This window comes from Lissotriton vulgaris, chromosome 7 (assembly GCF_964263255.1).
Source record: "Lissotriton vulgaris chromosome 7, aLisVul1.2, whole genome shotgun sequence".
Classification (NCBI taxonomy): Eukaryota; Metazoa; Chordata; class Amphibia; order Caudata; family Salamandridae; genus Lissotriton; species Lissotriton vulgaris.
In genome coordinates, this window is record NC_141695.1 from 1,287,118,145 (window position 1) to 1,287,132,532 (window position 14,388).

General features: G+C 47.2%; 1 protein-coding gene across 1 annotated transcript in view; it reads left to right on the forward strand.

The window, feature by feature from the left end:
• The window catches only part of LOC147703423 (interferon-induced very large GTPase 1-like), a 406,840-nt gene that overhangs the window by 299,316 nt on the left and 93,136 nt on the right, over nt 1–14,388 (forward strand). The window lies entirely within an intron of this gene.

Genomic DNA, 14,388 nt, shown 5'->3' on the forward strand with positions numbered 1-14,388 from the left:
AATTGCATCCCATCATTGATAAAGCCTACCAAAAAGGATTTCTTGGAAAAAAGGAATTTGAATACCTAAAAATAAAACACCCGAGGATTCCACTCTTTTACGTACTACCGAAAGTACATAAAAACGCCAGCGCTCCACCTGGACGACCCATAGTATCCGGGTGTGAGTCTCTGATGGAACCAATTTCCAAATTCGTGGACTTCTTTTTGAAGCCATTTATCCCTGATGTAAAGTCTTACATTAGGGACACAACCGACTTCATTAACAAACTACAAAACGTGAAATCCGATAAAAGATGTGAGTGGTTGGTTACAATGGATATAACATCCTTATATACCCAAATTCCACAAGATGAAGGACTACAGGTTCTTAAATACTTTTTGGAAACACGAGAAAAACCTGAACATGTTCCAACAGAATTCATCATACAGCTGGCCCAGTTTGCCTTAAAATACAACTACTTCCTCTTTGATGGAGACTTCTACTTTCAGACAGGAGGAGTGGCTATGGGCTGTCCTTTCGCCCCGGAGTTAGCCATCCTCCTCATGTCCATTTATGAAGAAAAATTAATTTACCAAAACAATCCTTTTGAACATGCCATTAAGCATTGGAGTCGTTTTATCGACAACGTTTTCTTGGTCTGGCTCTGAAGAAGAACTAAAGCTGTTTAATCAATGGCTCAACAACAGAACACAAGAGATCAAATTTAGCCTCGTATACTCAAGAAATAAAATCCCATTTCTGGATGTGGAGATATACCCTTCGGAGGAAGGAGATCTAAAAACTACCCTCCACAAAAAAGAAACAGATCATAACAGACTGTTGCACTTTACTAGCAACCATCCCCGCAGCCTAAAAGAAAATTTGCCCTATGGACAATATCTTAGGATCCGGAGAAATTGCCAAGATAAACAAGAATACGAGAAACATGCTGAAAATTGACTGACAATCTGATTGACCGCGGGTACCCCAAAAAACTTTTACACCGCTCCAAAAAACAAGCATGGTGGACTCCAAGAGAACATCTGCTGGAAAAAAAAACAAAAAAGAAATTGGACCGAATAGTCCTGGTTACTACCTATTGCCCTAACTCAAACATGCTAAAGAAAGTTATAAATAGCAACTGGCACTTGGTCAAATATTTGAGCGAAGAATTGACAAAACCTCCGTTATTCGCTTTTAAAAAAGAATCAAATTTGGCCAACAAATTGGTGAGAGCTGCATTACCAACGAAACCATCCACCAATTTAAGAAGCATGATGGGCTTACCCCCAGTGATGGGACACCATAAATGTGGAGGATGTAATTGTTGCGAATCGACCAAAGAAGGATCATTGTTTAAACACAATGGAATAACGTGGAAACATGAGCAATTCACAAATTGCAAAACCAAATATGTGATTTATGGGATCAAATGCCCATGCAACCTCCTATATATTGGGAAACCCAACCAGGAGGTCCGCTCCAGAATACAACAACACAAATCCAGGATAAAACGGAAGGTACCCAACGCCCCATTAGTCAATCATTGGCAATTAAAAAATCATGAGGACAATGATTTTCGATGGACTGTAATAACAAAAGTGGAACAAGATCCGAGAGGAGGGGACATGGACGCTAAACTGTCCAAAACCGAGGCATCAATGATCGTCAGATTTAATACGGCTACCAATGGACTAAATGAATTATCTGAAATGTTCAAGCTATAAGATACAATAGAAAATGCATTGGCACCCAGGATACAACTGAAGAATAGGTCCCCTTTCCAAGATGGCCCCCGACGGAGAAACCACCGGATTCACCGTATTTAAAATAAAAACGTTTTCTGTATATATCCGAAATCGGTTACATGACCATCATGAACTTAAAGGAACACCAAGTGAATGCTTCACATACACAAACGCCCTCCTTAACATTGACAACTTGACCACACAAACATGGCGACCATAACACACGAGTACGTCATGTGACCTAGAAATCAGGAAGTTAAAACATCACTGTGTGTTTTTCCTGTGAGATCGGAAGACGGGACCCAAACGGAGCGCACTGCGAATTAAAGGTATGATTCAACAGATATATTCGGGACACTTAAACTTGTTACTAATACGCAAACAAATACTGAGACACTCTCGCTCTTGGCCCCCACAGACGCCCTGTGACCCTCCACCCGATCCATTACAGATTTCCAAATCTCGGCGTTCACCACCAAATTAACCGGTAAGACTCGCCATGAAACGTATGTGCAATCCAACTGTTACCGACGCACAAACAAATATTAAGATGTTCTCGCTCTTGGCTCCCACAGACGCTCTGTGACCCTCAACCCGATCCATCACAGAGTTCTAAATCCTGGCGTTCACCACTAAATTAAACAGTAAGACCCGCCACGAAACGTATATGTAATCCAGCTTAATGTAAACACAAGCCGCTGACAGATTTTCTGTCCTTTCCCCATTATAGAACCAAGGAGAAAGATATCCCGCCAGAAGTGAGTATGATGTTGAGCATGTCTGATACAGAATGTTTTTATTAGAAATCCACTCCAACAAACGTGTATATTTGTTACATAGGTGGTCCCGCTCCGCGATAGATGATGAATTCATGAGGCACATCCTTTTCCCATTTAGAGAGGTAAGAAGCAGAGAAGTGGGTGTCGAACCTAAGGTGGCACATGTAGAATCAGACCATACATTAATACAGGTTCCCCCCTTTTTTTGTCATTCACAGCCCTTGGTCCTGACGAGAACTCCAAAACCAAGGAGTTTGAAATGCGTAGACCCCTCTATATTACGTTTCTTACGTTGAAACCATAAGAGAACTGAACAAATCTCTTGACCTCAGAGATTTATATCTAAAAATATAGATCTATGGTTTCCTACTCATGAACTGTATATAAATTGTATGAAAAATGTATGCTCTTTTATATTGTTAGTGGTGTGAATGTGCTTAGAGTATGATTGCAATTTCTTCCAGTATGAGTGATGTATAAAAGTAAGTACTGATATGTTTATTTTTTGTATTGTTCCTTTGTAATGTGCTTCACAAAAAAGTCGTGTTGAAACAAAAAATGGTTTGAAAAAATACAGAAAAGAAGAAAAGTGTAAATAAAATGCAAATCCGAACTGATTGACTCTAAGATAAGATTCTTTCTTGCATACAGTTTTGTTCATATGCACGGCATGAAATAAGTGGTTTGAAATTACGTGGCAGTATTGGCATTTAGTTTTGGAATACTAGTTAAGGCAGGGTTTGGCCTTACTGCCTGGGAACCCATACCCAGTTTTGATTAACATCTGGATTCAAGCTAGCCTGGCTGAAGAAGGGTGACATACCCTGAAACCGGTCCCATGATGCTTGTTTCCAATCAATGGAGGACCTGGCCTGGTAGTTGGTCAGGACTGTTCCCATGGGGCACAGGGTCAAGACTGATTTGCATATGGCTGGGTCCAAACTGGGGTGGTGTAGTGGGCAAAAGAAATATAGATTTAACCCAGATCTTTTGACTGTGGGAGAATGCTTGTATTGTCACCATGCAGTCCATAATTTGTTTGCTGTAACACTTTTCATCCGAAATGGGATGTGTATTCCCAGACGTGGTCCCTTGCTCACTGTGCAACTGGATTCAAGCTAGCCTGGCTGAAGAAGGGTGACATACCCTGAAACCAGTCCCAGGATGCTTTTTTCCGGTCCAGGGAGGACCTGGCCTGGCAGTTCGGTCTGGACTGTTCCCATGGGGCACAGGGTCAAGACTGATTTGCATATGGCTGGGTCCTAACTGGGGTGGCGTAGTGGGCAAAAGAACAATTGATTTGACCCAGATCTTTTGACTGGGGGAGAATATTTGCATTGTCAGCATTTCGTCCATCATTTGTGTCCTGTAACACCTTTCGCCCAAAGTGGGATGGGTACGCCTAGACGTGGGTCCCCTGCTCACTGTGCCTCTGGATTCAAGCTAGCCTGGCTAAAGAAGGGTGACATACCCTGAAACCAGTCCCAGGATTCTTGTTTCCGGTCCAGGGAGGACCTGGCATGGCAGTTCGGTCTGGACTGTTCCCATTGGGCACAGGATCAGGACAGATTTGCATATGGCGGGGTCCAAACTGGGGTGGTGTAGTGGGCAAAAGAACAATTCCCGAAAAATCCCGGGCATGCACACTGTACTTGCCTGCTACCACGACCCCCTTGGGCCATGGTGGTGGGAGACTCCGAGTCCTCTTGGTTGGGGAGCTCTGAAGTCCTGTACGGTTTGCTCCTAGAGCGGTAATCGGGTCCGGGTGCTGGTTCGCCGTCCTGCCTGCTTTCTCCTGGTCTGCCGCTGTCTGTCAGGTCTCCTTCCTCTGCCCCCGCTTCATGTGGTGTCCCAGAAGGTTCCTCGGATACGCCACAGTTCGCGTCCTCTTGGGTTGGTCGGGCGATCCTTGTGCGGGTACGAAACCCTCACATTGCCTCCCCCTTGGGAATGGACGGTCGGGCCATTCCAGAACGGGAAAGCGGGATAGAAAGTCCACATTGGTTTGCAGTTTCCCAGGCACGTGAATGGCTTCAAAGGTGAAAGGCTGCAATGCAAGGAACCAACATTAAGACTTTTGGGTTAGAGTCTTTATGTAGAGAAAGCCAAGTCAGTGGAGCATGATCGGTTAGAACCAAAAAGGAACTACCCAAAAGGTAATATTGGAGTGCTTCCATAGCCCATTTTAATGCTAAACATTCTTTTTCAATGGTGGCATAATTGGTTTCCCTTGGGAAAAATCTTCTGCTAAGGTAAAGGACAGGACGTAAGTCCCCTGAATTGTCTGGTTGTGACAATACGGCCCCAAGACCTCTTCCGGACGCATCAGTCTGTAGAACAAAAGTTTTCCTAAAGTCATGGCAGATGAGCACTGTCTTTGTACACAGAATGGTTTTTAGCTTCTGGAAACTGTCTTCTCGGGACTCTAGCCAGGGTAGGTATTTTCCTTTGTGTTTCTTTGTTAGTAAGTCCGTAAGTGGACTGGCAAGCTCAGAGAACTGGGGTATGAATCTTCTATAGTAACCCACTAGCCCAAGGAAGGACCTTACATCTTTTTTACAGACAGGCCGGGGTATTTTAGTGATGGCTTCTATTTTTGTAACCTGCGGTTTTATGCACCCTTCACTAATGGTGTACCCTAGGTACTCTATGCTGTCTGTCCCGAAGGTAGTTTTCTTAGGATTGAGGGTAAGTCCTGCTTGTCGTAAGGATAGGAGTACTGCCTCTAGATGTACAAGGTGTGTTTCCCAGTCTGGGCTATGTATGACAATGTCATCCAAATAGGGGGCAGCGTATGTGTGATGGGGTCTGAGTATGGTATCCATTAACCGTTGAAAGGTAGCCGGAGCCCCATGGAGTCCAAAGGGCAGGACCTCAAATTGGTATAAACCGGTTAACGTTGAAAAGGCAGTTTTTTCTTTAGCAGAGGGGGATAATGGTATCTGCCAATAGCCCTTAGTAGGTCTATGGTGGTCATCACCTTAGCCTCCCCTAACCGTTCAATCAATTTGTCTACCCTGGGCATTGGGTATTCATCAAATGTCGATACCGCGTTTACCTGGCGAAAGTCAATGCAAAACCTGATGCTCCCATCAGGTTTTGGGACGAGCACCACAGGAGATGAGCATGCACTGTTAGAGGGTTCAATTATGTCTGCTTTTAGCATATCTTGGATCTCTTGGTTCACTGCTTCCCTTCTTGCTTCAGGTATGCAATAGGGTTTAAGTTTTACTGGGTGTTCAGATTTTGTGAGGATGTTATGCTCAACTAATGTGGTTCTTCCCGGATTAACAGACACTACATCAGCATATTTCTCACAGAGGTGGATCATTTGTCGTTTTTGCCCGGTCGTTACCCTGGGTCCTAGTTGAACCTGGGGGCTCTCTTTCTTATCCTTAGGTAGAAAAGTAACTTCTATGGGCTTGTCTATCGTGATGTGATGAATGGGGACTCCTCCCTCGGAGGTACCTGGAAAAGGTTCTTCCCAAGCTTTTAATAGATTTACATGGTAGATCTGTCCTTCCTTCTTTTTATGGGGAACGTCTATTCTGTACGTTACAGGTGTTACCTTTTCATGAAACCTTGTAGGGACCTTGCCAGGTAGCCAGGAGATTTTTATCGGAGCTGGGTAATAGTATGAGTACCTTGTCTCCTACCTTGAACTCACTGAGTCTGGACTGACGGTCATACAGGCGTTTCTGTTTATCTTGAGCTCCCTCCATGGTGACCCATACCTCTTCCCATAGGGAAGACAGTGTTTCTTTAAGGGTCGCTGAATATTTTAATAAGGATTGTCCCTTCTCCTCCTCTTCTGTCCATCTTTCCACTGCCATATCCAGAAGTGTTCTGGGTTGTCTCCCAAATAGGAGCTCAAAAGGGGAAAACCCGGTTGATTTCTGTGTATGTGTTCTGATAGCGAATAAAACCAGGGGCAACTGCCTGTCACAGTCCCTTCCCTGCCTTGTCTATGCGTTTTCGTAGGATGGTCTTGATGGTGCGGTTGTATCGTTCTACCAGCCCATCAGTTTGGGGATGATACACCGATGTACGTATCTGTTTTACCTTGAGGATGTTGCAAATCTGCCCCATTAAGCGGAACATAAAGGGGGTGCCCTGATCAGTTAACACTTCCTGGGGGAACCCTACCCTGGAAAAGAAAGTGACCATTGCGTGTGCTACTGTTGCAGTGGTAGTGGAGGATAAGGGAATGGCTTCGGGATATCTGGTAGCATAATCAATCAATACAAGAATGTATTGGTGCCCTCTAGCAGACAGAATGAGAGGACCTGCCAGGTCAATCCCTACCCTCTTGAATGGTACATCGATGATGGGGAGGGGGTGTAAGGGTGCTTTAGGAACAGCAGGAGCATTGACCAGCTGACAGCGAGGACAGGCGGCACAGTATCTAGCTCATTCCTGGTACACCCCTGGCCAATAGAATTTGGGCAACAAATAAGTGAGAGTATGCTCTTTGCCATAGTGTCCACGCCCGGTTTGACTATGGGCTAGGGACAGGACTTGTTCCCTGTAAGATCTGGGAACTAATAGTTGTTCCTTTCTTTTATCTCCTTCCTGAGAGACCCAATATAAAAGGTCCTTCTTTATACAAAAGAAGGGGCCTACCTTGTCTGGCTGGTCTTCTTGAACATGGTTCCAAGCGTGTTGGAGTGTGGTGTCGTCCTTTTGGGCGGCACGAAAACTCAGTCCTGTCTCTTGTGAAGGGCCTGAGGAAGCAAAGATACTAGTGGGTAAGATTGGTTTATCTTGAGCATATCTCACTCTGTCGTATCTTTTCTCGCTGCGTAAGTTTGGTGTTTTAGTGAGTGGTGCTACAATCTCTTCTTCAAAGAAAGGGGCACTATTCAACCATAGAGATGTAAGAGAGGCTGTTGTATATGACTGCAAGTAATCATGAAACCTGGGAAGGTCTGTTCCTAACAGGACTGTCTCTGGAAGATCTGGAACCACCCCACCTTCCTAAGCTGGGGTTCCCCATCTATATCCAGTAAGATTTCAGCCAGGGTATACAGCTTCTTATCCTCATGAACACAGGTGACTTGTATACATTCACCCTTCACTAATTGGGAGTCTCTGATCAATGACTGGTCTATAACTGTGTGATGGCATCCTGTATCTAGGAAGGCTATTACTGGCTTTCCGTTCACATATATTTGTTTTTTGTATCTTTCTGGCGGGTCCCCTGTTACCATTACTCTCCCTCTAGTATACCCTACTTCCATAGGCTCTTATGTGGACGGGCAGGAGGGGCAGTTACGAGCAATGTGTCCCCACTCTGCACAGTGGAAACACTGTGGTCCTGGTAGGGCGGGAGTAGGTACTGATGGTCTGACTAGGGGTTTTGTGTTTAGTTGTTCCTTCTGTTCTACCGGAACCAGACTGGGTCTTATCGGAGTCCGAGAAGGTCCAGAGGGTAGTTTATGAGAGGGGGCCTTAAACTCAGGTGAGCGGTGGTAGGCACAGGTCAAATCTACTGCCATGGTAACCGTCAGGTTAGGGGTTTGCTGTATCCAAGCCCTAGTGTTAAACGTCAAGGCCTCTAAATATTGTTCCAGGTATACCTTCTCCGTGAGTTCTTCTACAGAGGATACCGTAGGCTGTAGCCATCGGCTCCCCAAGTCTCTTATTCCATAATATAGGGCCCTGGGATCGTCCCCTGTTGTCCATTTTTCCTTTCTAAACTTAGACCGATAGTAGTCCTGGTCACAACCCAACCGCTCTAGTATTGCTTTCTTTATATCTTGGTAGGGGGTAACCCCTGCTGGGTTAGCAGCTTGGTAAGCGGCCTGTAGTTCGCCCGATAATAAAGGCACAATGTACTGTCCCCATCTTTCCGGAGGCCATGTGGCGGTGGAAGCAACCCTTTCGAAATTGACAAAAAAATAGTCCGGGTCATCCCCTGTCTGGAACTTCTGCAATACTGAACCAGGTACATTGGGATGAACCCTAGCACTTGAAATGGCGTCCGTGAGGCGTAGTACAGCTGTATCTTGTACTTGTTGATTCGCAGCCATAAGAGAAGCTTGGTCTTTCAGTGCATTCTGTAGGGCTTTTCTCTGTTTAGTCTGTTCTTCGAACACTAGCTGCAGGTGATGTTGACCCTCGGCTAGTTGTGTAATGATGGCTTCCATGGTGGGGTCCTGTCTTTGCCTGACTAGGATCCCACTTCTGACACCACTGTGGTTGCGTCACTCCTGAAAGCCCTCCCTTCCTTCTGGTTGAGCCCACTCCCTGACCCTAAGTATGGTCTCAGACTTCAGTGTCCTCTTCAGGATTTTCTTTATTTGTTGGGGACCTGAATTTTAGAGACTCTTGGTATACCTTGAGTTGAGTCCTAACACAAAGACAAAAGTAAGAAAACTCTGGACTTGTAGGGTCTCTTTTCCGGGTGGATGTCAAAACGGGTTTCTCCTGACTTTCTGTCTTCTTTCAGCTTGAGACTTGCGGGTACCCAAAAATAAGGAGATAAGAAATAAGGGTCAGGTTCTTGCCCTTTTAAACAATAGGATGAAAAACAAGGGAGGGGAAGTGCCTTCACCGGGTCCCTAACGTGATGTGGCTAAGTGAGGGAAACGTTTTGGTGATAAATTAGTGGCCCTTAACCCGCTCCCACAATCCCCGAAAAATCCCCGGGCATGCAGACTGTACTTCCCTGCTACCACAACCCCCTTGGGCCGTGGTGGTGGAAGACTCCGACTCCTCTCGGTTGGGGAGCTCTGAAGTCCTGTGCACGTTGCTCCTTGAGCGGTAATCGGGTCCGGGTGCTGGTTCGCCGTCCTGCCTGCTTTCTCCTGGTCCTCCACAGTCTGTCAGGTCTCTATCCTCTGCCCCCGCTTCGTGTGGTATCCCAGTAGGTTTCGGTTTCGCCGCAGTCCGCGTCCTCCTCCGCCGTCCTTCTCCTGGTCCGGCCATTTCAGCTGTTCCTCCCTGAGTTTCGCCGCCCTCCGCTAGACCGCTAACCGCAATTCCGGTGGCGTCTTCTATGGCGGCCATCTTGGGTTGGTCGGGTGATCCTTGCGCTGGTACGAAACCCTCACAGTGGCGTAGTGGGCAAAACAACGATGGATTGAACCCAGATGTTTTGACTGGGGTAGAATGTTTGCATTGTCAGCATTCCATCAATCATTTGTTTGCTGTAACAGATTTCACCCTAAGTGGGATGGCTATGCCCAGTCGTGGGTCACTTTCTCACTGTGCCACTGCATTGAAGCTAGTTTGGCTGAAGAAGGGTGACATACCCTGAAACCTGTCCCAGGATGCGTGTTTCGGGTCCATGGAGGACCTGACCTGGCAGTTCGTTCTGAACTGTTCCCATGAGGCACAGGGTCAAGACTGATTTGCATATGGCTGGGTCCAAACTGGGGTGGCACAGTGGGCAAAGGAACGATGGATTTAACCCAGATCTTTTGACTGGGGAGAATATTAGCATTGCCAGCATTCCCTCCATCATTTGTTTCCTGTAACTCTTTTCGCCCAAAGTGGGATGGGTACGCCTAGACGTGGGTCCCTTGCTCACTGTGCCTCTGGATTCATGCAAGCCTGGCTGAAGAAGGGTGACATACCCTGAAACCGGTCCCAGCATGCTTGTTTCCAGTCCAGGGAGGACCTGGCCTGGCAGTTCAGTCTGGACTGTTCCCATGGGGCACAGTGTCAAGACTGATTTGCATTTGGCTGGGTCCAACCTGGGATGGCGTAGTGGGCAACAGAACAATGGATTTAACCCAGATCTTTTGACGGGTAGAGAGTTTGCATTGTCAACATTCTGTCCATCATTTGTTTGCTATAACACTTTTGCCACTAAGTGGGATGGGTATGCCCAGATGTGGGCCCCTTGCTCACTGTGCCTCTGGTTTCAAGCTAGCCTGTTTGAAGAAGGGTGACATACCCTGAAACCAGTCCCAGGATGCTTTTTTCCAGTCCAGGGAGGACCTGGCCTGGCAGTTCGTCCAGGACTGTTCCCATGGGGCACAAGGTCAAGACTGATTTGCATATGGCTGGGTCCAAACTGGGATGGCGTAGTGGGCAAAAGAACAATGGATTTAACCCAGATCTTTTGACTTGGGGAGAATGTTTGCATTGTCAGCATTCCGTTCATCTTTTGTTTTTATATATCACTTTTGGCACTAAGTGGGATGGGTATACCCAGACGTGGGTCCCTTGCTCACTGTGCCACTGGATTCAAGCTAGCCTGGCTGAAGAAGGGTGACATACCCTGAAACGGGTCCCATGATACTTGTTTCCAATCAAGGGAGGACCTGGCCTGGTAGTTCGATCTGGACTGTTCCCATGGAGCACAGGGTCAAGACTGATTTACATATGGCTGGGTCCAAACTGGGGTGGCATAGTGGGCAAAAGAAAGATAGATTTAACCCAGATATTTTGACTTGGGGAGAATGTTTGCATTGTCAGCAGCCGTCCATAATTTGTTTGCTGTAACACTTTTCGCCCGAATTGGATGTGTATTCCCAGACGTGGGTCCCTTGCTCACTGTGCAACTGGATTCAAGCTAGCCTGGCTGAAGAAGGGTGACATACCCTGAAATCAGTCCCAGGATGCTTGTTTCTAGTCCAGAGAGGACCTCGCCTGGCAGTTCAGTCTGGACTGTTTCCATAGGGCACAGGGTCAAGACTGATTTGCATATGGCTGGGTCCAAACTGGGGTGGCATAGTGGGCAAAAGAACAATCGATTTAACCCAGATCTTTTGACTGGGGGAGAATGTTTGCATTGCACGATTCTGTCCATCATTTGTTTTCTGTAAAACTTTTCGCCCTAAGTGGGATGGTTATGCCCAGTCATGGGTCCCTTGCTAACTGTGCCACTGGATTCAAGCTAGCCTGGCTGAAGAAGGGTGACATACCCTGAAACCAGTCCCAAGATGCTTGTTTCCAGTCCAGGGAGGACCTGGCCTGGCAGTTCAGTCTGGACTGTTCCCATGGGGCACAGGGTCAAGACTGATTTGCATATGGCTGGGTCCAAACTGGGAGGCATAGTGGGCAAAAGAATGATGGATTTAACCCAGATTTTTTGACTGGGGAGAATGTTTGCATTGTCAGCATTCCGTCCATCATTTGTTTGCTGTAACACTTTTGGCAGTAAGTGGGATGGGTATGCCCAGACGTGGGTCCCTTGCTCACTGTGCTACTGGATTCAAGCTAGCCTGGCTGAAGAAGGGTCACATACCCTGAAACCGGTCCCATGATGCTTGTTTCCAATCAAGGGAGGACCTGTCCTGGTAGTTCGGTCTGGACTGTTCCCATGGGGCACAGGGTCAAGACTGATTTGCATATGGCTGGGTCCCAACTGGGGTGGTTTGGTGGGCAAAAGAAAGATAGATTTAACCCATATCTTTTGACTGGGGGAGATTGTTTGAATTGTCAGCATTCTGTCCATCATTTGTTTTCTGTAACACTTTAAACCCAAAGTGTGATGGGTACACCTAGACGTGGGTCCCTTGCTCACTGTGCCACTGGATTCAAGCTAGCCTGGCTGAAGAAGGGTGACATACCCTGAAACCGGTCCCAGGATGCTTTTTCCAGTCCAGGGAGGACCGGGCCTGGCAGTTCTGTCTGCACTGTTCCATGGGTCACAGGGTCAAGACTGATTTGCATATGGCTGGGTCCAAACTGGGGTGGCGTAGTGGGCAAAAGAACGATGAATTTAACCCAGATCTTTTGACTGGAGCACAATGTTTGCATTGTCAGCATTCCGTCCATCATTTGTTTGGTGTTGTTTTTTTGGGGTACAAAGTGGGATGGGTATGCCCAGACATGGGTCCCTTGCTCATTGTGCCACTGGATTCAAGCTAGCCTGGCTGAAGAAGGGTTACATACCCTGAACACGGTCCCAGGATGCTTGTTTCCGGCCAGGGATGACCTGGCCTGGCAGTTCGGTCTGGACTGTTCCCATGGGGCACTTGGTCAAGACTGATTTGCATATGGCTGGGTCCAAAGTGGGGTGGCGTAGTGGCCAAAAGAACAATGGATTTAACCCAGATCTTTTGACTGGGGGAGAATGTTTGCATTGTCAGCATTCTCTCCATCATTTGTTCGTGTTTGCTGTAACAATTTTCACCCTAAGTGGTATGGGTATGCCGAGACGGGGGTTCCTTGCTCACTATGCCACTGGATTCAAGCTAGCCTGGCTGAAGAAGGGTGATTTACCCTGAAACCAGTCCCAAGATGCTTGTTTCTGGTCCAGAGAGGACATGGCCTGGAGTTCGGTCTGCACTGTTCCCATAGGGCACAGGGTCAAGACTGATTTGCATATGGCTGGGTCCAAACTGGGGTGGCGTAGTGGGCAAAAGAACAATGAATTTAACCCAGATCTTTTGACTGGGGGGAGAATGTTTGCGTTGCAGGATTCTGTCCATCATTTGTTTTCTGTAACACTGTTCGCCCTAAGTGGGATGGTTATGCCCAGTCATGGCTCCCTTGCTCACTGTGCCACTGGATTCAAGCTAGCCTGGCTGAAGAAGGGTGACCTACTCTGAAACCAGTCCCAGGATGCGTGTTTCCGGTCAAGGGATGACCTGGCCTAGCAGTTCGGTCTGGACTGTTCCCATGGGGCACAGGGTCATGACTGAATTACATATGGCTGGATCCAAACTGGGGTGGCGTAGTGGGCAAAAGAATGATGGATTTAACACAGATCTTTTGACTGGGGGAGAATATTTGCATTGTCAGCATTCCGTCCATCATTTGTTTGCTGTAACACTTTTCGCCCTATGTGGGATGGGTATGCCCAGACGTGGGTCCCTTGCTCACTGTGCCACTGGATTCAAGCTACCCTTGGTGAAGAAGGGTAACATACCCTGAAACCAGTCCCAGGATGCTTGTTTCCAGTCCAGGGAGGACCTGGGTTGGCATTTCGATCTGGACTGTTCCCATGGGGCTTAGGGTCAAGACTGATTTGCATATGACTGGGTCCAAATGGGGTGACGCAGTGGGGGAAAGAACAATGGATTTAACTCAGATCTTTTGACTGTGGGAGAATGTTTGCATTGTCAGCATTCCGTCCATCATTTGTTTGCTGTAACACTTTTCACCCTAAATGGGATGAGTATTCCTAGACATGGGTGCCTTGCTCACTGTGCCACTGGATTCAAGGTAGCCTGGCTTAATAAGGGTGACATACCCTGAAACTGGTCAGAGGATGCTTGTTTCCGGTCCTTGGAGGACCTGGCCTGGCAGTTCGGTCTGGACTGTTCCCATGGGGCACATGGTCAAGACTGATTTGCATAACACTGGGTCCAAAGTGGGGTGGCGTAGTGGGCAAAAGAACAATAGATTTATCCCTGATCTTTTGACTGGGGGAGAATGTTTGCACTGTCAGCATTCTGTCCATCATTTGTTTGCATTTGCTGTAACACTTCTCACCCTAAATGGGATGAGTTTGCCTAGACGTTGGTCCCGTGCTCACTGTGCCACTGGATTCAAGCTTGCCTGGCTGAAGAAGGGTGGCATACCCTGAACCAGGTCCCAGGATGCTTGTTTCTGGGCCAGGGATGACCTGGCCTGGCAGTTCGGTCTGGACTGTTCCCATGGGGCACATGGTCAAGACTGATTTGCATATGGCTGGGTCCAAAGTGGGGTGGCGTAGTGGCCAAAAGAACAATGGATTTAACCCAGATCTTTTGACTGGGGGAGAATGTTTGCATTGTCAGCATTCTGTCCATCATTTGTTCGTGTTTTCTGTAACACTTTTCACCCTAAGTGGGATTGGTATGCCCAGACGTGGGTCCCTTGCTCAAAGTGACACTGGATTCAAGCTAGCCTGGCTGAAGAAGGGTGACATACCCTGAAATCGCTCCCAGGATGCGTGTTTCCTGTCCAGGGAGGACCTGTCCAGGGAGGACCTGGCC